The sequence below is a fragment of the Melanerpes formicivorus genome, unplaced genomic scaffold (assembly GCF_026170545.1).
Source record: "Melanerpes formicivorus ecotype bairdi unplaced genomic scaffold, bMelFor1.0.p_v2 SCAF_4, whole genome shotgun sequence".
Taxonomy (NCBI): domain Eukaryota; kingdom Metazoa; phylum Chordata; class Aves; order Piciformes; family Picidae; genus Melanerpes; species Melanerpes formicivorus.
In genome coordinates, this window is record NW_027142356.1 from 30,849,061 (window position 1) to 30,873,092 (window position 24,032).

The window sequence follows — 24,032 nt, forward strand, 5'->3', positions numbered from 1 at the left end:
ATGATCTTGAAGGTCTCTTCCAACCTGGTTTGGTTTATTCTAATAAAGGTTTATTCTAATAAAGGTTATTCTAAATGACTTGTTACTCCAGCCCTCTGATAATCTTTATGGCCTTCTCTGGACCCACTCCAGCAGGTTTATGTCCCTCTTGTATTGGGTGTCCCATAGCTGGATATAGCACTCCAAGTGAGGTCTCACAGGAGCAGATAAGATGCCACCAAACCACAGAGGTGGAGTGACCAAGTGCTTGTTGTGTGCTGGATTGTGCATGGAACAGGCAAAACCAAGTCCTGCGTAATGGAATGGTTAAGTGTTTCAAATGATGTTTTAATTCAATCAATTAAGAGCATAAACAGCATGAGTTTGATTGAATCAGTTTAAAGAAATACACAGAAGCCAATGCTCCTGTCAGCAGGGGTGAAAAATTTCCTATCTCACCTTCACACAGCTTGAATTCTGGGTTTTTCAATTAGATATTACAAATAAGCTCCTCTGCTCTATCACAGTGGAATAGCTCTTGAGAAAAGGGGGAAAAAATATAGCAAAGCTTTCAAAACATGTGCTGTTAATTAAAATTTAGGCACTCAGCAACCACTGTCAAGCATTTAATAAACATGACAGCTTGATTAGTCTATTTCTTTTGTATCATCCAGAGACAATCTCAAGATAATGTTTCAGAGATTTAAGATTTAAATATGCTTTTTAGGAAGAAAGGGAAGGGGGGGAAAGAGAGAGAGAGAGTTTCAGCATTTAATGAAATTTCTGCTTTTAAGAAAATGTCATCTTTTGTTTTTTGTATTCAGTCATATTTGTATTCATAATTATATTAGAAAGAACCATAAATATTTAACAACTGCTAATTGCGTAGCGAGTACTTAAGAGGGGGAAACATCAGAGCAAATAAAAACAGTTGCAAGTCTATTATAAAATTGTTTCTATCCTACAAAACACGTGTTTATATGAAAATTTAACATGCCAATGTTCCAGACTTCCCAAAAGTGCTAAGTTTGACTGAATGAAGTATTTACACCAAAAAAAAAAAGAAAGAAAGAAAAAGCATTGCCTTTAGGATCACTTTGGATAGAAGGCCAATGGCATCCTGGCCTGTATCAGGAATAGAGTGACCAGCAGGAGCAGGGAAGTCATTCTGCCCCTGTACTCAGCACTGGTTAGGCAACACCTTGAGTCCTGTGTTGAGTTCTGAGCCCCTCAGTTTAAGAAGGACATTAAGACTCTTGAACGTGTCCAGAGAAGGGCAATGAGGCTGATGAGAGGCCACACCTCGAGTACTGTGTCCAGTTCTGGGCCCCTCAGTTTAGGAAGGAGGTTGACTTGCTGGAACGAGTCCAGAGAAGGGCAACGAAGTTAGTGAGGGGCTTGGAACACAAGCCCTATGAGGAGAGACTGAGGGAGCTGGGGCTGCTTAGCCTGGAGAGGAGGAGACTCAGGGGGGACCTTATTACTCTCTACAACTACCTGAAGGGGGGTTGGAAACAGGCAGAGGTTGGTCTCTTCTCCCAGGCAGCCAACACCAGAACAAGAGGACACAGTCTCAGGCTGTGCCAGGGGAAGTTCAGGCTGGAGGTCAGGAGGAAGTTTTACACACAGAGAGTGATTGCCCATTGGAATAGGCTGCCCAGGGAGGTGGTGGAGTCACCGTCACTGGAGGTGTTCAGGAGGAGACTTGACAGGGTGCTTGGTTACATGGGTTAGTTGATTAGGTGGTGTTGGGTGATAGGTTGGACGCGATGATCTTGAAGGTCTCTTCCAACCTGGTCTATTCTATTCTATTCTATTCTATTCTATTCTATTCTATTCTATTCTATTCTATTCTATTCTATTCTATTCTATTCTAAAGCACAAGCCCTATGAGGAGAGACTGAATGAGCTGGGATTGTTTCGCCTAGAGAAGAGGAGGCTCGGGGAGACCTTATTGCTGTCTACAACTACCTGAAGGGAGGTTGTAGCCAGGAGGAGGTTGGTCTCTTCTCCCAGGCACCCAACACCAGAACAAGAGGACACAGTCTGAAGTTGCACCAGGGGAAGTTTAGGCTCAAGGTGAGGAGAAAGTTCTTCACTGAGAGAGTTGTTAGTTATTGGAATGTGCTGCTCAGGGAGGTGGTAGAGTCACCATCCCTGGAGGTGTTCAAGAGGGGGTTGGACATGGCACTTGGTGCCATGTTTTAGTCATGGGGTCTGTGCTGACAGGTTGGACTTGATGATCTTTGATGTCTCTTCCAACCTTGGTGATTCTGTGAGATGGGACAATACTGGAATCTGTTGACCAGGGATGTGGTTGAGGCTCTATCCCTGGAAACATTCAGTGTTTGGTTTGATGTGGCCCTGGGCAGCCTGATCTAGTTGGAGGTGTCCCTGCTGACTGCAGGGGCGGTTGGACAGGGGTGCCTTCCAAGCTGATGCAATCAATGATTCTGTGAATCTGTGACACATGAAAGAGAACCTCCTTTAAAAAGACATGTTCCAAAAATTAACATGAAAAGAGAAACATAAATTTTTTTATTGGAATGTGTGCATTAAATGCCATTCATTGTTATACAAGGACAGCCTGATTATTAGAATCATAGAATTATTGAATCATTTTGGTTGTAAAATACCTTTAAGATCATCAAGTGCAACCATTCTCCAACTCTACCAAGGCTGGTGTTAAACCATGTCTCTCAGCATCACGTCTCTGCCTCTTTGAAACACCTCCAGGGATGAGGATTCAGCCAGCTCCCTGGGCAGGCTGTTACAGTGTTGACAACCCTTTCAGTCAAGAAGTTTCTCCTCAGATCCAAACTAAAGCTCCCCTGGTGCAATCCGAGGCCGTTTCCTCTCCTCCTACCACTTGTTAATAAGGAGAGAAAACCAGTTCTAAGATCAACATCCTTTCAGGGAGTTGTAAAGAGCAATGAGGCATCCCCTCAGCCTTCTATTTACCAAGCTCAAAAACCACAGTTCCCTCAGCTGTTCCTCACCAGACCTGTTCTCCAGACTCTTCACCAGCTTAGCTGCCCTTCTCTGGAAATGCTCCAGCACCTCAATCTCCTTCTTGTAGTGAGGAGCTCAAAACTGGACCCAGTATTTGAAATGTGACCTCAGCAGTGATCTGTACAAGTGGACAGTCAATGCGCTTCTGGTCAAACTACTCCTCATCCAGGTCAGGATGTTTATAAAAAGAATAGAATAGAATAGAATTAACCAGGTTGGAAAAGACCTTTGAAATCATCAAGTCCAACCTGTCACCTAACACAATCTTATCAACTAAACCATGGCACCAAGCACCCCATCCAGTCTCTTCCTAAACACCTCCAGTGATGGTGACTCCACCACCTCCCTGGGCAGCCCATTTCAATGGCAAATCACTCTTTCTATGAAGAACTTCTTCCTAACATCCAGCCTAAACCTCCCCTGGTGCAGCTTGAGACTGTGTCCTCTTGTTCTGGTGCTGGTTGCCTGGAAGAAGAGATCAAGCCCCACCTGGCTACAACCTCCCTTCAGGTAGTTGTAGATGGTAATAAGGTATCCTCTGAGCCTCCTCTTCTCCAGGCTAAGCAACCCCATCCCCCTTAGCCTCTCCTCACAGGGCTTGTGCTCCAAACCCCTCCCCAGCTTTGTTGCCCTTCTCTGGACACATTCCAGCAACTCTCTTGCCTTCCTGGCTACCTGGGCATGGACTGGCTCATCTTTAGCTGGCTGTCAACCAGAGCCTCCAGGTCTTTTTCCCCTGGGCAGTTTCCAGCCACTCTGCCCCTATGGTTGTTGTGCAGAACCTAGCACTTGGCCTTGTTGAATCTCATACAGTTAGAGTAAACTGAATTCGTTCTATCCATCTCTACACCCTAGTTAATGTACCTGTGATGAGCATTTTTGTCCTGTAATTCTGTGATTTTTTTTTTTTTCTTTTTTGAACATTGTAGCAGCTTCATATCACCAGAGAATGTATTGGGTTTCCCTGCAGCCTCTTGTACAAAGCTTCCTTCAATAACTTAGCCTTTACGTCAGCAAAGCTTGTTAATTATCTTCTCTGCTTACAGAATAATCGTAGATCCTGATAAATTAGGTTAATTGCTCTGGAAGGAGTGAGGAAAATGGGAGAAACAGAAAAGATTTTGCTATGCATCTACCTGGGTAGAAAGCCTCATGATTAACAAGGGTATGATAAAAATCACAGAATCACCAAGTGAATATTTTGGTTGGAAAAGACCTGCAAGATCCTTGAGCCCATCCATCCACCCAACACCACTGTGACCACTATGCCATGTCCCCAAGTGCCATGTCCACACTTTCCTTGAACACCTCAAGGGATGGTGACTCTGCCACATCCCTGAGCAGTGTGTTCTGATGCCTGACCACTCTTGCAGGAAAGCATTTTTTTCCTGATATTGAACCTAAACTGCTCCTGGAGCAACTTCATGGCTGATATGTCTCAGCTTCTTCAGGCATGGAGATAGTTAAAGAAGGTTGTACATCATCCTAAAGCCTAGATAAGATTCTGTTACTAGCAAATGCTGGCTGATAACAAGCCAGCACAATCGCAAGAGCTGTAAAGGGAACCCTGCTGTTGCAGTGGCTTGCTGTGTAAAATCCTGCCAGCAACCTGAAATGTCTCTCATACTGATGATCTACTTTGAGATAGTTGTCTTCTTTGAGCCAGGAACTACAGCTGACCCTGAATACATTACAATTGTGGAAAATATGGCCGTAAGGAGGATGGAAGATGCTGTCAGGAATGACAATCTTCAAGCCACTTTAATGGTGTTTATTTAAATTCAGGGAATTTTCTCTTCTAGATGGGTAGAATGATCTGATCTCCTGCTACAAAGCACAAACAATTTGTTTGCTGAGCAGATAATCCCCTACTGTTGTCATTTGTGTCACAGAAAAAAATATTAAGAATTAAAATATAAATGAATAAGAGAACTACCACCAGGGAAAAGGAAAGGAAGAAAAAAAAAAAGAATGAGAGATGCTACCAATTCTAAAACTCTTTACTCAGGATGAAATTTCTGAGCAAAGTAATGATACCTATAATGCCCAGCTGGAAAATTCATAGCTTCATAGAATGGTTTCAATTGGAAAGGACCTTCAAGATCATCTGGTTCTAAAACCCCTGCCATGGATAGGGACATTTCCCAGTAGACCAGGTTGCATGAGGCCCTGTTCAGCCTGAACTTAAACACCTCCAGGGAGGGGGTATCCACAACCTCCCTGGGCAACCTCTTCCAGTGTCTCACCACCGTCACTGTAAAGACTTTCTTCCTAATCTCCGGTTTAAATCTCCCCTCTTCTAATTCAAAGATATTTCCTCTCATCCTGTCACTACAAACTCTCATCAAAAGCCCTTCCCCACTGTTTTGTAGGCACCCTTCAGACAGTGGAAGGCCACTACTTGCTTAGCTATAGAACTGTAAAGTGTTTGGGGTTGGAAAGGACCTTCAGGATCACCTAGTTCTACTCCACCGGCTGTAGGCAGGGACATCTCCTACCATACCATTTTGCTCAAGGTCCCATCCAACTTAGCTTTGAGTACTGCTGAGCTTGGAACCTGCACAACATTTCTGGACAGCCTGTTCCACTGTCTTACCACCCTCACATGGAAGAATTTCCTCCACACATCTTGGAAAGCTGGGACTACAAAAAAATTAGTGGTTACAGCATTCCAGGGGTGGGGGGCTTGGGGGGATGGGGAAACAGGGCAAGGTCCTGGATTACACTTCATCAGCCAACTCTCAGTGGTTTGATAAGTGAGACCCCTTCTTGGCAGCCTGTCGTGGGCTGCAATAGAGAGGTTCAAAATTGCAGTTGACCACTATTGCTCTGTGCAAAAATTCTGCAGGCTTTGGGTTTGTCCTGATCCTATTGTTCACATGGGCCAGGATGCTTTTCGCCTTCCATGAGATCCTTCAATGAAATTCTAAAAAGGAGTTTGGGAACTTGTGAAACACAAATAATTTTTGTGGGTTGCTTACCCTGTCAAAGTTAAGGTCCTAAACTACTTAGGAAGATGCAACTCTTGATCATTGCACAATTAATATCTATTGAGAGGACCAGTGAAACTTCTGAAATAACTTGTGTTACAGGTCACTATTGAGCTGCTATATTACTCTATTCTAACAACAGAAATTTTACAGCTCCCAGATATAATGGGACAACCTTGAATTTAAATATAGGCTGGGCAAGAAGTGTCTCAAGAGCAGTCTTAAGTAGAATGACTTGGGGGGTGTAAGTTGATGAAAAACTCACCATGAGCTGGCAATGGCTGCTGGCAGCTCAGAAGCCAACTGTGTCCTGGGTTGCATCAAAAGCAGTGTGACCAGCAAGACAAGGAAGGTGATTCTGTCTTTCTGCTCTGCTCTGATGAGACCCCACCTGGAGTCCTGGTGCTCAGAATACAAGCAGGACCTGAAACTGCTGGAGCAGCTCCAGAGGAGACCACAGGGATGATCAGAGGGCTGAGGCATCTCCCCTGGGGGGACAGGCTGCAAGAGTTGGGATTGTTCAGCCTGGGGAGGAGAAGGCTCCAAGGAGACTGTGAAGTGGCCTTCCAGTACCTGAAGGAGGCCTACAAGAAAGCTGGGGAGGGATGCTGTATAAGCATTTCTGGTGACAGGATGAGGGCCAATGGCTTTGATGTGGAAGAGGGGAGGTTTGGACTAGAGATTAGGATGAAATTCTTTACAGTGAGGGCAGTGAGAAAATGGAGCAGGTTGCCCAGCAAGATTGTGGATGTTCCTTCCCTGAAGGTGTTCAAAGCCAGGTTGGACAAGGCCTTGAGCAACTAGGTATAGTGCAAGGTGACCCTGTCCACTGAGGGTGGGTAGGAACTTAGTGATCTTTAAGGTCTCTTCCACCCAAACAATTCTATGAAACTATGATTCTGTGATTTGTATAACCTGGGGGCAAAAAACAGCTCTTACTTTATTGTTAGTTTTTAAAACAAGCAGGTTTCTCCCAAGCATAAAGATGCTGCAAAGGAAGGAACAGCACACATAATGTCTAGTCTGGAAGAAATTGTTAAAAGCTCTTCCTGGGACACTCCCACCCCTACTGTGAGATCAAATCTGCCAACAACAGGTACAGCTTCACCCTCCCAGAGGCTCCAGTCTAGCAGGGCAGGATGCCAGCTGGAGACATATTAAGGGAAACCCCTGGTGAGCAAGTGCACTCTTTTAGAAAGCTCTTCCAGCTGGCAGCCAGCCTTGGATGGTATTTCTGTGCACTTTTCAAAACACTTGAAGATGTTTATTAAGACTGTAGACAGCAACCATGGCAACTAGTAGGAACTACATTTCTCAAGTGCACCAGAAAAGCATGTATACAAATAAACCAGTGTGTGTTGTGGGAAGACTCTGGCCACCCCAACTCTCTGCAGTGATTTCAGTAGGTAGTGGATGAGGTGGTACCTGTAGTCTGAGCACTACAGCCCAATGCAGATGGGGAGGTGACTGGAACAATGCCTCACACTCATGTTTTTGTACTGTCTTGTGTGTATCAGATGATGTGTGGATAGACAGCTGGCTGAAGATGTGTGAGTGCGTGCTCAGGTGGCCAAGAAGGCCAACAGGATTGTGGTTTGGATCAGGAACACTGTAGTCAGCAGGATCATGGAAGTGATTTTTTTTCCCCTGCATTCCACACTGGTGAGACCACACCTTGAGAACTGAGTTTAGTTTTGCACCCCTCACTATAAGAAGGACATTGAGGGGCTGGACCATGTCCAGAGAAGGCCAAAGACTCTGGTGAAGGGTCTGCAGAACAGGTCTGGTGAGGAGCATCTGAGGGAGCTAGGATTGTTTATTCTGGAAAAGAGGAGGCTGAGGGGAGGCCTCATTGTTCTCTACAGCTCCCTAGAAACAAGGTTGGAGTGAGATGGGGGTTGGTCTTTTCTCCCTGATATCCAGATTGAGAGAATATGATCTGAAATAGTGCCAGGGAAGGTTTAAGTTGGATCTGAGAAGGAACTTCTTAACTGAAAAGGTTCTCAAAGCCTGGAATAGGCTGCCCAGGGAGGTGTTTGAATCCCCATCGCTGGAGATGTTTAGAAGAGGCAGAGATATGATGTGGTTTAGCCCCACTCTTGGTAAAGTTAGAGACTTGCTGGGCTTGGTGATCTTGAAAGTTTTTTCCAATGGAAACAATTCAATAATTCTATGACTTATCAATGGTGAACGAGACCATGCTCTGCAGGGATCACAGCTTCTCTCTTGAGCTATCAAAAGAAACTTTTGGGGAATAAAACAGAAAATGAGTTAAAATGATTACAAAAGGAAAACCTTTAGGGCCATGGCAAAAGTAATCATTCCTTAAAAGGCCAAGCCTTTCTGGTGAAAACCAGAAGAACACAAATGATAATTCCAGAGGAGCAGAGATGTGTGCATCAAAAGGGTCAATTCCTCTGTCAGTAACTCCAAAGCAGCAATGTCCTTTTCAAAATGTACAGGTAAGGAGAAGAGATTCATTTAGCAATGCATTTAGAAGATCAAAGGGCTCATTTCTATTCTATTTGATTTTTGTTTGTCTTGAATTATATACATCAAAAGCAGATACCTCTCAAGACAAGAAGAGAAGAAGGAAGCCAAGCACTGAGATTAACATCAGGGGAACAGAACAGGAAGCAACTTCGAGACCAATAAGTAGCTATGACTTTTTCTGTTATAAAGATAAACATTTTGACCTTTTTAAAATATGACTTCTAGAATTGCAAGGGCAACATAATCAGGGCACTTTCAAAGGACAGCGACTCAATGCAATAAATTGAAGAGTTCTCAAAGCGAAAAAGTGGAACTAATAAAATGTTAAACCATGATTTACTCACTTTTTAATAATGCTGGCCATTTGAAATTCAAGTGTTGGAGCACTGATAGGTTTCTGTGCCTTTCATAGCAAATTTCAGAAGCAATTTGAATTATCAGTGCAATGGAAAAGTCTTTTTCAAAGGCTGTCTGCACAATGACATTGTAGCTAAAGATTCATAGATTCAAGGAATGCTTTGGATTGGAAAGAATCTTCAAGATCATCTAGTCCTAACCTACCCCACCTAACCTAACCTAACACCCCCCCCCCCCCCCCCCCCCGGACAGGAACTCTTCCTACTGCACCAGCTTGCTCTCAGATCCATCCAACTTGACTTTCAATACTTCCAGGCTTGGAGCCTCCACAACATCTCTGGGCAACCTGTTCTAGTGCCCCATCACCCTCGTGAAGAAGAATTTCCTCCACTAGAACAGGTTGCTCAATGATGCAACACAAACAGTCTTATTGACTTACATATTTTTTAGGTATAGGAAAGTAAACATCATTATTTTGAAGGGATCTTTAGTTCCAAGAAGTCCTTACAAGCATACAGGAAATGTGTTGTGGTGAATGAAGTTAAATCCAGTTAGTGGCCAGTCACTACTGGTGTCCCCCAAGGCTGAGTTTTGGAGCCAGTTCTCTTTGTGGATGAGGGAATTAAGTGCACCCTTAGTAAGTTTGAAAATGGCACTAAATTGAGTGAGAGTGTTGCTCTGCAGGAGAGTGCAAAGGATCTTCAGAGGGGTCTGGCCATGCTGGATTGATGGACCCAGGCAAATTGTATAAGGTTCAACAAGGCCAAGTGCTGGATCCTGCACTTGGGTCACAACAATCCCATGAACACTCCAGGCTTGCGACAGAGGGGTTGGAAACTGCCTAGCAGAAATGGATCTGGAATGTTGGTCAACAGCAAGCTGAAGGTTAGCCAGCATGTGCTCAGATGGCCAAGAAGACCAAAAACATCCAGGCTTGGATCAGCATTAATGTGTCCAGCAGGAGTAAGGAAGTGATTGTGCCCCTGTATTCAGCACAGGGGAGGCCACATGTCAAACACTGGGTTCAGTTTTGGGCCTCTCACTACAAAAAGGAAAACAAGGAGATGGAAAAGGTCCAGAGAAGAGCAATGAAGATGGCAAAGGGTCTGCAGAACAGGTCTGGTGAGGAGCAGCTGAGGGACCTGTGATTGTTTAGTCTGGAGAATAGAATAGAATAGAATAGAATAGAATAGAATAGAATAGACCAGACCAGACCAGACCAGACCAAGTTGGAGGAGACCTTCAAGATCACCGCATCCAACCCATCATCCAACACCATCTAATCAACTAAACCATGCAACTAAGCACCCTATCAAGTCTCCTCCTGAACACCTCTAATGATGGTGACTCCACCACCTCCCTGGGCAGCCCATTCCAATGGGCAATCACTCTTTCTGTATAGAATTGCTCTCTACAACTCCCCTAAAGGAGGATGGAGCCAGGTGGGTGTTGGTCTCTTCTCCCCAGTATGAGATGCTAGAATGAGAATAAATGGCCTGAAATTGTGACAGGGAGGTGTAGGTTGGATCTTAGGAAAAATTTCTTTGCTGCAAGAGTGGTCAGGCATTGGAAGTGGCTGTCCAGGGAGGTGGTGGAGACACCTTCCTTGGAGATCTAGAAACATTTGGACACAGCACTTTGCGATGTGGTTTAATGGTCATGGTGGTGTTGGGTTGATAGTTGGATTTGATGACCTTAGAAGTCTCTTCCAGCTGAAACAATTCTGTGATTCTATCCTAATTAAGGAAAAAAAAAGTCAAATTAAGACAACAGCAGCAGCAACAAAAAAACAAACCAAAATAAAAACAAAACCCCCAAACAACAAAAAAATAACCACAAAACAAACCCACACTGCTCCAAAAACAAAACAAAATAAAAGGACAGGAAACTTTAGCTTGGTTGAGTAAAACAGCAGGCAATGTGTCACCATCTAAAAAAAACCCCAGAAAACTGTCTGAGGGGCTGAGCTGAACAACAGCTGAGAGTGTTTTCCTTTTCCCTGAGGCAATGGAGTGATGATTTAGAAGAATCCTTTCCCACCCACTCATATGTTGTTCTCTGAGTCTGTTCTTTATTATGGAGTAAGTGTGAGCCAGCAGAATTCTGGGGGCTGAGAACTGAGAGTCCTTGGGGCCCTTCAAGCTGAGCAGACAGGTCTGTCAGGGAAGAGGGTAGCTGGGGACAGCCACAGCCTCTGCCATCTGGCATGTCTGGTGATGGGTTAAGGCTGGGCCAGCACATGGGACTGCAGGTCCATGACTGGTCAGAACTACGGGACAACAAAGTTGATGAAGGGTCTGGAAAACAGGTCTTGAGAGGAGCAACTGAGGGACCTGGGAGTGTTTAGTCTGGAGAAGAGCAGGCTGAGGGGAGACTTCATTGATCTCTACAAATCCCTTAAAAGAAGTGAGGTGTCATTTGGTCTCTTCTTTCAGGTAATAAATGATACAACAGAAGAAAATGGCCTCAAGTTGCAGGAAGGGAGGTTAGGGTTGGCTAGTAGGACAGGGCAACGAAGTTAGTGAGGGGCTTGGAACACAAGCCCTATGAGGAGAGACTGAGGGAGCTGGGGCTGCTTAGCCTGGAGAGGAGGAGACTCAGGGGTGACCTTATTGCTCTCTGCAACTACCTGAAGGGGGGTTGTAAACAGGCAGAGGTTGGTCTCTTCTCCCAGGCAGCCAGCACCAGAACAAGAGGACACAGTCTCAGGCTGTGCCAGGGGAAGTTCAGGCTGGAGGTCAGGAGGAAGTTTTACCCAGAGAGAGTGATTGCCCATTGGAATGGACTGCCCGGGGAGGTGGTGGAGTCACCGTCACTGGAGGTGTTCAGGAGGAGACTTGACAGGGTGCTTGGTGCCATGGGTTAGTTGATTAGGTGGTGTTGGGTGATAGGTTGGACGCGATGATCTTGAAGGTCTCTTCCAACCTGGTCTATTCTATTCTATTCTATTCTATTCTATTCTATTCTATTCTATCCTATCCTATCCTATCCTATCCTATTCTATTCTAAATTTCTTTCCTGCAAGAGTTATTTTAATGGCTTTAAAGGAAAAAAAAAAATAGCTTTCACTTGCAAACATGCTAATTCTGAAGTTTCTATCCTCTTGAGGAACAACTTTACTCATCCCTGCTTACCCCTTTTTCTCTAGCTTCCAAAAGCACTAACCTGAAGACCTTAAACCCTTATCAACTGTTCAATGGCAATGGTGGTGTTGACAGTAGGACTCGAAGATCTCAGAGGTCTTTTCCAACCCAAACAATTCTATGATTCCCTCACCCTGCTGGCAACACTCCTGTAAGCACAGCTCAGAATTCATCTGCTTACAAAATAAAAGAATGATAATTCCTGACTCAATGTTGTCCTGTAACATTAATATTGTTCACAGGAGTGGTCAAAGATCAGCAGAATTAATGCCAGATCTGTTATTACATTTTAATTCCAATCCAATCAGAAGGTCAAACAATCTATCCTGCAGTGGTTGCTTTGGCATTCAGTTTATAATTTCTTTTCCTTAATTTGTTGTCAATATTCTAGCTACATCATCTTGTCCTGCACTGAGATGCTTCTCTCTGACTTAATATTTCAATACATTGGCTATTTGTAGCCTGTTAATTCTCTCTGCCTTTTAGCATTGCTGAGTCAAGTTATGCATATTTTCTCTTCTTATCTTTCCTCAGAAATCAATCCATTCATCTCCTTGATGGTTCATTTTTTGCTGTTCTCTGAACTTCTTTCATTTTGCCAATATCCTTTTTGGAATGGTGTGTCTCATATCAAATGCATTATTAAAACGATATTCCCTCTGTAACACTGCAAAGAAACTAACACTGTTGGTTTTCACCAGCCAAGCTCTTTACTACCTTCTGAACTTTTGTGCTCATTATGCCACCTAAAATAACCACAATAAACTTCCAAAGTCCTCCATGGAATCATAGAATATGTTGGGTTGGAAGGGACCTTCAAGATCATCTAGTTATAATCCCTCTGCCATGGGTAGGGACAGTTTCTGCCAGAGCAGGTTGCTGAAGGCCCCATCCAATCTGGCCTTGAACACCTCCAGGGAGGGGGCATCCACAACCTCCCTGAGCACTCTATTAAGGTGTCTCACAACTCTTACTGTAAAGAATTTCTTCCTTATCTCCAGTTTAAATCTCCCGTCTTCTACCTCAAAGCCATTGCCACTCTTCCAGTCACCACAAGCCCTTCTAAACAGTCCCTCCACCACTGTCCCCTTCAGATATTGAGATGCAGCACTATGGTGTTCCTTGTGACTTCGCTTCTCCAGGCTGAACATCCCCAACTCTCTCAGCTTGTCTCCATAGGAGAGGTGCTCCAGCTCATCTTTGTGGCCTCCTCTGTATCTGCTCCAACAATTCCATGTCCTTCTTGTGTTGAGAGCAGCAGAACAGCACTCCAGATGGGGTTCCACCAGAGCAGAGCAATGGGGCAGGATCACCGCCCTTGTCCTGCTGGTCACACTTCTTTCAATGCAGCCCAGGATATGGTTGGCTTCTGGGCAGCCAGCAACCACTGATGGTTTGTGTTTAGTTTATCATCAACTGACACCCACAAGTCCTTTTCCTCAAGACTGTTCTCAAGCTATTCCTCACCCAAACTGTATTTTTACTTGCGATTGCACCAATTCAGGTGCAGCATCTTGCACTTGGCCTTGTTGAACTTCATAATGTTGACATGGCCTCACCTCTCCATCCTGTCTGAGTCCCTCTGAATGACATCCATTGCCTGCAGTGTGTTAGCAGGACCACACAGACTGGAGTCATCAGCAGACTTGCTGAGGGTGCCTCAGTCCCACTGTCCAGGTCACCGACAGAGTTGTTAAATAGCACTGGGTCCAGTAAAAACCTCTGAGGAATGCCACTCATCACTGGTATTTATAAAGAGGTGTATCTCTGTCTGCTCTCTACCCCTATATGACCAGGCTGAGACAATAACAAACTTACTTTGAATGTGAAAGAAGAAATCTTTTAGAGCTGGGCAGCATAATCAAGGCAAACATAATTAAAGCACAACAAGGAATAGCTCTTGTAAATACATTGCTTCTCTTGTGCTATTTTCATATTCAAAGTTAATATCAGACTTTGTAATTTTGGTAACTTCCACCAAACCTACACAAGTTTCATGAAGTTATGAAGTTATTAATACTGTTAAGACCACTAAAGACCCAGTAGACCACAAAACTGATTTCCCCTGCTATCATAAATTACATTGCAGGGTAATATCTCCCTGAGTTTATCAAGCTCCATCTTAAAAATGCCCATCTTTCCCGTCCTACATTGTATATCACTCCTAATCATAAGTCAGGCATAAAAAAAATGCAGCTTCTGTTTTCTAAACACAGAAATTAAATGCACAGACTGTAAGAGATGTGGTCAGGTTTCCCAGGGAGGTGGTGGAGTCCCCTTCCCTGGAGCTGTTCAAGAAACGTGTGGACATGGCATTTTGGGACATGGTTTAATGACCATGGTGGTCTTAGGTTGGAAGGTAGGCTTGATGAGCTTAGAGGGCATTTCCAACCAAACCAGCTGTGTGGTTCTATGATCTTCTGCTGGGCACAAACCACACAACAGAAGCTGTCATCTCTGAGATACAAAGTAATATTGACTAGGTTGGCTGCATTGGATTTGCTATACAAGAAAATAAATTAATGAAAAGTACAAGAAATAAATAATTAACCAGGCCTTTCTTATTTTACTTATTAAAAAATGCATGTGGGAAGAACCACAAATATTAACAGAGATATTCATGAGGAAATGAAGAACAGCTCTAAACTACAACAGTTGATTTTTTTTTTTCCCTTGCTAAAACTACTCCTATTAGAATTGCACAGAGACAGGAAAAATGACAGAATCATAGAATGGTTTGGATTGGAAGGGACCTTCAAGGTCCAAGGGACAGCTTCTGCTAGACCAGCTTGCTTAAGACCCCATCCAACCTGCCTTTCAACATTTCCAGGCTTGCAGCCTACACAACTTCTTGGGGCAACTTGTCTCAGTGCCCCTCCACCCTCATGGGGAAGGATTTCCTCTTCATGTCTTATCTCAATCTATCTTCTTCTGGTTTGAAGCCACCACCCCTTGCCCTGTCACTCCATGCTTTTGCCAGAAGTTTCTCTCCAGCTCTCCTGAAGCCCCTTTCAAATACTGGAAAGCTTATAGAAAATCTTCCTGGAACCTTCATTTTGCCAGGATGAAGTCAGAAATCAGACTGGGAGTCCCTGTATGTTTGAGCACTCTGGATATATATATGAAGTGGCTGTCCTCAGTCTCAGTTTCTTCCATGTCTTTAAAGCTAACATAAAGAAGGAGGAAATCTATAGACCTATTGTAATTAATCTGTGTAGCTTGAAGCACCACACACTTGCTGTAAGGACAAAGATTTTATGACTATCATAGAATTGTTTTCATTGGAAAAGACCTTTAAAATCATTGAGTCCAGCCATTCCCTAACTCTATGAATGCTGGTGCTAAACCATGGCTTACAGCACCCCATCTCTGCCTCTGAAATACCTCCAGATGTGTAGATTCACACACCTCCCTGAGCAGTCCTTGAGAGAACTATTTCCACTCATTCTGACACTTAGTAGTAGGGTGAAAATACCAATCCCTTCTTCACTCCAATCTCCTTTCAGGAAGCTGGAGAGAGACAGAAGGTCTCCCTTCAGCCTCCTCATCTCCAGACTAAACAACCCCAGTTCCCTCAGCTGCTCCTCACCAGGCCTGTTCTTCAGACCCTTTGCCATCTTTGTTGTCCTTCTCTGGACCCACTCTAGAACTTCAATGTCCTTCTTGTAGTGAGGGCCCCAAATCTGAACTCAGTACTCAAGGTGTGGCCTCACCAATGCTGAGTCCAGGGGGATAATCCCTTTCCTACTCCTGATGGCCACACTATTCCTTATCCAGGTGAGGATGCTGGTGGCCTTCTTGGCCACCTGAGCACACTGCTGACTAATCTTCAGACAGCTATCAACAAGCACCCCCAGGTCCTTTTTTGACAGGCAGTTTCCAGCTGCTTTGTCCCAAGCCTGGAGCATTCATGGGGCTGTTGTGACCCAAGTGCAGGACACAGCACTCATTAAACCTCAGCCCATTGACCTCAGCCCATTGACCTCAGCCCATTGATCTAGCCAGGTCAGGTCCCTCTGCAGAGTCTTCCTAACCCCCAGTGAATCAACACTCCCACACAATGTAGTTTCATCTGCAAATTAAGTGAGGGTGCGCTCGATCTCCTCACCCAGCTCATTGATAAAGATGTTAAACAGAACAGGCTCCAGCACTGTAGCCCTGGGGAACAGCACTTGTGATCATCTGCCAACTGGATTTAACTTCATTCTCCAACACTCTGTTCTCAACCATCAGCCAGCCGATCATCCACCCATCCAAGCCATGAGCAGCCAGGTTCTCCAGGGGGATGCTGTGGGAGACAGTGTCACAGTTTCTGTAAGTAAGGATTTGTTGATAATATTAATGAGGCTTGGAATTGCAGCTTGGAGATAATTTGAATTGATTAATGAGCTCTGCATAAACAAGTGCACAACTGGGAAAAGGAGAGCAGAAGAGGGTTTCATGAAGAGATATTTTTATTAAGCTTTAGTTGTGCTTCCTTAGGTTGTTCAGAAGAGGTTCCTTAAAGACCTTGAAGCTCCCTTCCAATCCAAACCATTCTACAATTCGATGATTCTATAATTGGGGCAAGTTTGGAGCACAAGCCCTATGAGGAGAAGCTGAGGGAACTGGGGTTGCTTAGCCTGGAGAAGAGGAGGCTCAGGGGAGACCTTATTGTAGACACTACCTGAACAGAGGTTGTAGCCAGGTAGGGGCTGGTCTCTTCTCCCAGGCAACCAGCACCAGAACAAGAGGACACAGTCTCAAGCTGCACCAGGGGAGGTTTAGGCTAGATGTTAGGAAGAAGTTCATCACAGAAAGAGAGATTGGCCATTGGAATGGGCTGCCCAGGGAGGTGGTGGAGTCACCATCACTGGAGGTGTTTAGGAGGAGACTGGATGGGGTGCTTGGTGCCATGGTTTAGTTGATTAGATAGTGTCAGTGGATAGGTTAGACACGATGATCTCACAGGTCTCTTCCAACCTGGTTAATTCTGTTCTATTCTATTCTATTCTAAATGCTGTTCTCTTTAAGCTGTTGTTAAAGGGCCCTAGGAGTCCTGTGCTTCAAGAATTGAAGCAGTTTCTTGGTACAAGGATGGATACAGTGGTGAAAATACTAAGAGAATGTACAGAGATGACAAGAAATGGGAAAATTAGGCTGGTCTTTTTTCCACAATATCCTAACTCTCACTTAATGATCTGGAACTCCATCCAAGGGATGCACGTGTGAGAGAAATCTCAATTTCTTCATCAAGTAGGTTAAAAATGGAAGCTCTTTTTGGCTCTAATCTATCAAAAATCCTAATCAGGTGGCCTGACAAAAGAGTTCCTGACATGACATACTGACAGGTATAATGAGAGCAACTTTAAATTGAAGCATGCTGAGGTAAGGAGCATAGGTTGGGGAAATAATAATGTAGAGAGAATGATAATCAGCTGAAGATAAAGTTCCTTTAATGGACTTCAAGCCTTCTGAAACTGTGCAAGCAGATGAGGTCAGAGTATGGTGGTATTTTCGTTATCAGCTGAAGAAAAAACTCCTGCACTGTTAAATCATTCTGAGAGCTAAGTGAAAGCAAACAAGGGAAAGTTAAATACTTTTAAGAGGGGGGTGGGGGGTGGGGTGAAGGGGAAAAATAATTATCTGTGCAATGCCAAGTTTTCATTGTCTCAAACAGTGCCACTGAAGGGTGGGTGTGCACCACTCAAGGCAGCACTCTGCAGCCCTGGGCAGAGGGGGGAGCAAACCAGGGTGACTTTGGGGGAAGCAGGAGGGGGCAGGGGGTCGGAGGAAGCTGTGAGTCCCTGGTGCTCCAGTCAGACCTGCTCCTTAGCCAGGTGGCATGGCCCTGTAGGAGAGTGGCTGAGGGAACTGGGGTTGTTTAGTCTGATGAAATGAAGGCTGAGGGGAGACCTCATTGCTCTCAACATCTCCCTGAAAGGAGGTGGAAGCCATCTGGGAATTGCACTCCTCTCTCCCTAGCAGCAAGCAATAGGACAGAAAGAAATGGCCGAGAGTTGCACTGGGTAATATTTAGATTGGATCTTAGAAGAAACTTCTTGACTGAAAAAGTTCTCAAAGACAGGAACACCATCCCTGGAGGTGTTTCAAAGAGGCAGAGATGTGGTGCTAGGGGATGTGGTTTATCCCCAGCTGTGGTAGAGTTTGAGAATGGTTGAACTTGATGAACTTAAAAGTCTTTTCCAACCAAAAAAATGCCATGATTCTATGTTTTGCCTGTTGCCCTCTTCTGTCACTATGAATGTTCTTGTGGCTGGGCAGTGAGAGGGATAAGGGAAGTGACATAGTTGAAGAATTTGTTGTCTTTGTCTTGGTGTACAACATGCAAATACTAGCTCATGAGATTCTAATGAAAGACATGAACAAGAGGTAGACCCCAGGCCTTCAGTCAGTCAGGTATCAGAGAATCAAAAAACCAGTTTGGGGTGGAAGGGACCTTCAAGATCATCCAGTTCCAACCCCCTGCCACGGGCAGGGACACCTCCCATTAGACCAGATTGCTCAAGGCCTTGTCCAACCTGACCTTGAACACCTCCAGGGAGGGGCCATCCACAACCTCCCTGGGTAACCTGTTCCAGTGTCTCACGACCCTCACTGTAAAGAATTTCTTTTAATAGCCAGTCTAAATCTGCCTTCCTTAAGCTTAAATCTATTCTGCCTTGTCCTATCACCACAAGCCCTTGTAAGAAGTCTTTTAAACACCTCAGGGATCATAATTCAGCCACCTCCCTGGGCAGTCTGTCCCAATCTGTGAGAAAATTTTTAGTCAAGAAGCTCCTTCTAATATCCAACCACTGCAGGATTTTACTCATAGAATCATTTGGGTTGGAAGGGATCTTAAAGATCATTTAAGAAGAGGAGAAGAGGAGGCTCAGGGGTGACCTCATTGCCCTCTACAACTACCTGAAAGGTGGTTGTAGCCAGGAAGGGGTTGGTCTCTTCTCCCAGGCAACCAGCACCATAACAAGGGGACACAGTTTCAAGCTGCACCAGGGGAGGTTTAGACTCGAGGTGAGGAGAAAGTTCTTCACCGAGAGAGTCATTCGTCATTGGAATGTGCTGCCCAGGGAGGTGGTGGAGTCACCATCCCTGGAGGTGTTCAAGAGGGGATTGGACGTGGCACTTGGTGCCATGGTCTAGTCGTGAGGTCTGTGGTGATAGATTGGACTTGATGATCCTCAAGGTCTCTTCCAACCTTAGCAATACTGTGATACTGTGATACTGTGATTTAATTCCAACACCCTATTACTACAAAGCCTTGTCAAAAGTCTCCTCCCAGACAAAACTTTTTAGAATTCATTTGCCTTTAAGTTTTCCATGTCTAATTTATTTATTTATTTTTTAATTCTTATTATTATTTCACAAACTCTTCCTTGGATTTTCTGCAATCCTTATGGTAATTCCTCAGAAATCCTACAAGAAGTGTTCTTGATGTGGAACGAAAATGTGATTAAATGAGGACAAAGAAAGAGGTGAATATCAAAGACTCCTTTGCTCCTGGGCTCTGCATTCCTGCTGGGCTGGAAAGTCAGTGAAATGTGGGAGACCTTCACCTTCTCAGAAGCAAGACATTTCTAATCAGCACTATCATGCTCTGGGGGGAAGAGCTCACAACACCTTTTAGTTGTAAACTCAGCAGGAACTGCGATCCCCTACATCTCCAAGAAACAATTTTCATCCCTTTTTTTTTTTTTTCTTCCCTCTGTGTGATGCAGATTATCTGAAAAATAAAGGAAAAGTAAGAGAAAAAACAAACAAACAGCCAAACAGATGTGAAAATGTGCTAGGGTCTAAATCAAGCTGCTGTGGACAATACATCACACAAAAGACGCCGTCCCACAAGCTATTGGGCATTATTCGCTTAAATGAATTTTGGCAGGAAAAGGATTTGCAGATTACTCCTCCTGTGCACCACGGGTTCCAGGGATCAGGATAAGATATACATTCCACTGGGTGGGAAACAGAACATCCTGTCTTACAAGTGAACACAAACAGCATTGTAAGAGCATAGGCACACTGAAATATCAAAGTAACATGATCAATTTTTGTTTTCTATCTATGGGAACTCAAATTACCTACATAAACTGCTGATACCCTCCAAAGTTTTTCATTAAATGAGAGCATTTTGGTTTGAAAATTCCAACCATTCTCCAACTCTGCCATGTCCCTCAGCAGCATGTCTCTACCTCTTTGAAACACGGCCAAGGATGAGGATTCAACCACCTCATTGGGCAGCCTGTTCCAGTGTTTGAGAACCCTTTCAGTTAAGAAGTTTCTTCTCATATCCTATCTAAACCTCCCCTGGTGCAACATGAGGTCATTTCTTCTCATCCCATTGCCTGATACTAGGGAGAAGAGAATGATCCCCCCCTCATTCCAACTTTCAGGGAGTTGTAGAGAGCAATGAGGTCTCCCCTCAGCCTCCTTTTCTCCAGACTTAATCCCAGTTGCCTCAGCTGCTCCTCACCAGACCTGTTTTCCAGACCCTTCACCAGCTTCATTGCTACTCTCTAGGCATGCGCCAGCACTTCAATACACTTCTTGCAGTGGGGGACCCAAAACTGAACCCAGGATTCAAGATGGCTTCACCAACACTGAGTCCAGGGGTCAGTCACTTCCCTGTTCCTGCTGGTCACACTATTTCTGACCTAGGCCAGGATGCTGTTGGCCTTCTTGATCACCTGAGCACACACTGGCTCATGTTCTCTTTCTGCTTCTTAGTTTCCAGCCACTCTACCCCAAGCCTGGAGTGTTCATGGAGTTGTTTGACCCAAGTTCAGGAGCCAGCATTTGGCTTTGTTAAGCTTCATACAACTGACCTCAGCCCATCAATCCAGCCAGACCAAACTTCTTTGCTGTGAGGGTGCCAGGAGCTCTGGAGCAGGCTGTTCACAGTTTGTAGAGTCTCCTTCTCTGGAGACTTTCAAGACCCATCTGGATACTTTCCTGTGTGACCTGCCCTAGGGGGATTGGACTCATTTTTTTTTCCAGAGGTCCATTCCAACCCTTAGCATTCTATGTTTCTATGATTCTACCAGAGGCAGGCTGTGTAATTTCATTCCTCTTCTGTATGACGCTCCTTTTGCCACCGCTCTTATCAAAATGCAGAACATGACTAACAGCTTTCAATTTATCTGAGGAAGAAGCTGGGAAAAAAAATCAGGGTTTTATTAGCTTTTCATTGTTTATCATCAAGGTCTAGAAAAGCCTGATAACCCAATCTCCTTGGGAAAATGTCAAAAAGGAAAGTGCATGAGAAAGAGATGATGTGAAGAGCAAAAAGGCCACAGTTGTGCCTTTCTCTACTTATGGCAGAGGGCACAAAACCAAGGGCTTTTGCCTTGTTTATTTTTCATGTGACTAACCTTCCTTCTGTCCTCTGAGTTCTCTGTGAATGGCAAAATGCTGCTTTGTGCTAAATGCCACTTAGCCTCTTTGTCCACCCAAACCTGAAGTTTGAATTAAACGTTTCCCCTGACTGACTCCTAAGTGGTAGCCTCAGAACTGTGTGAGGGGAAAAAAAAAGAACACAAACATAAAAATTCAAAACAGCTGCATTCAAAGGCTGAAGTAAAGTGCTGCTTGGATAAAGTTCAAGATTTTAATGTAATTGTGATGTAATGACTGTTAGACTATCTGGAAGGCAAAATTCCTCTGCAAGCACAGTGTGTCCATATTCATTTAAGCAACTAAAAAGGTTTGTTTCTGATCAACAATTTTCTGACTCCCCCATTTTCAATCAACTTCACTTAATGCTTTCCCTCGTGGATTATATCCTGGAGAACAGGAGACTCAGGGGAGACCTTATTGCTCTCTACAACTCCCTGAAGGCAGGTTGTATCCTGGTGGTGGTTGGTCTCTTCTCCCAGGCAACCAGCACCAGAACAAGAGGACACAGTCTCAAGCTGCACCAGGGGAGGTTTAGACTCGAGGTGGGGAGAAAGTTCTTCACAGAGAGAGTTGTTAGCCATTGGAATGTGCTGCCCAGGGAGGTGGTGGAGTCTCCGTCCCTGGAGGTGTTCAAGAGGGGATTGGACAATGGCATTTGGTGCCATGGTTTAGTAGTCATGAGGTGTTGGGTGACAGGTTGGACTTGATGACCTTTGAGGTCTTTTCTAACCTTATTGATTCTATGATTCTGTGATATCCTATCCTCCTGATCGTATGTCACGCAATCAATCACAGAATGGTAGGGGTTGGAAGGGACCCCTTGGGATCATCAAGTCCAAGCCCACTGCTAAGGCAGATTCACCTAAAGGTCACACAGAAATGCTTCCAGATTGGTTTGGAATGTCTCCAAAAATGAAGACTCCACTATCTTTCTGGACAGCTTGGTCCAGTGTTCCATCACCCTCAGAGAAGTTCCTCCTCATGTTTAGATGGAACTACTTATGTTCTATTTTATACCTGCTCCCCTTTGTCCTGTCACTGAGCATCACTAAAAAAAAGCCTGGTTCCATCATCCTGACACCCACACTTGAAGTATTGATCAGCATTGATGAGATTCTCCCTCAGTTTGTGCTTTTCCAGACTAAAAAGACCCAATTCTCTCAGTCTTTCCAAGGCACTCTTGGACATACCTTAGGGGGCATGGTGGTGTTGGAATGAGAGTTGGACTTGATGATCTTAGAAATTTTTTTCAACTGTAATGACTCTATGACTGTGTGGTGAGTATTGAAGACAGTACTAGAGATGGCTTTCTGTCACAACTATGATAGACATTCATACATTCATGAGTTCCAAGGCAATAACTACTAAAATTGTTTACTACACTTAGCGTCACAGAATCATAGAATTGTTTTGCTTGGAAGAGACCTCTAAGATCCTCAAGTCCAACCATCAACCCAATATCATGGTGGCCATTAAACCATGTCCCAGTGTGTCATGTCCACATGTTTCTTGAACACCTGCAGATGTGGTAACTCTATCACTTGCCTGGGCAGCCTGTTTCAATGCCTGACCACTCTTGCAGGAAAGACACTTTTTCTAGTATGCAAAGTAAATCTCCCCTGGCACAGTTTCAGGCCATTTCCTCTCATTCTGTCACCTGATACTAGAGAGAAGAAAATGATTCCCACCTCACCCCAGCATCCTTTCAGGGAGCTGTAGAGAGCAATGAGGTCTCCTCTCAGCTTCCTCTCCTCCAGATTAAATAACTCCAGTTCCCTCCACTGTTCCTCACCAGACCTGTTCTCCTGACCCTTCATTAGCGTCATTGCTCCTCTCTGAAAGTGCTCCAGCACCTCAATAGTTTTCCTGCAGCAACTGCCTAAAAACTGATCCGAGTACTCCAGGTGTGGCCAGGGGAACAATCCCTTCCCACAAGCATTACTCTCTTACATAAACACCTGACCCCCAGCATTCACATTGAAATAATTTTTTGAAACCTAAAGTATGGAATTGACTTTGCTGAGGCCAAAGCTATGCAATTTTTAATCCCATCTTAGTTCAAACAGACACTCTGTGTGTATACACTCTTTCTTTGGTAACATTCCATTCCTTTGATCCATCTTTTTTAGAGCTAGGACCCTGGAATCAGAATTTCTCAGTCTTAGCCCTATACAAGGTGATGAAAAGATGGTGGTTGAGAGAACCTCTTCAAACAAGCAAACAGCATTCAGGACATGTTGAGTCAAAACATGGTGATTTGGAAGCAAGCCTCCAAATTGCTCACAGAGAGAGGTGACTGAGTTAATGTGAATTCACCATATGGAGCCATCCATGTTAACACACAGAAAGCTAAATGGAGCTCTAATTGAGTCCCAAACTTAGGCATCTGGTTCAGAATGCAGTGCAAAAAAAAATCTTGCCCTAATATTAGGTTTTCAAAACAGAAGTCATTAAATAGAAGTCAGAAAAATTGAATGACAGAGAGGATAAGTCAGATGTCCAACTTACCAGAAAGTCCTAGTCACTAGTTTACAGAACCACAGAATAGGTTGAGATGTTGAAGATCATCTAGTTTCAAGATCTCCACCATGGACAGGGACACCTTCCACTGGACCAGGTTGCTCAAGGGCCTGTTCAACCAGCCCTTGAACACATCCAGAGAGGG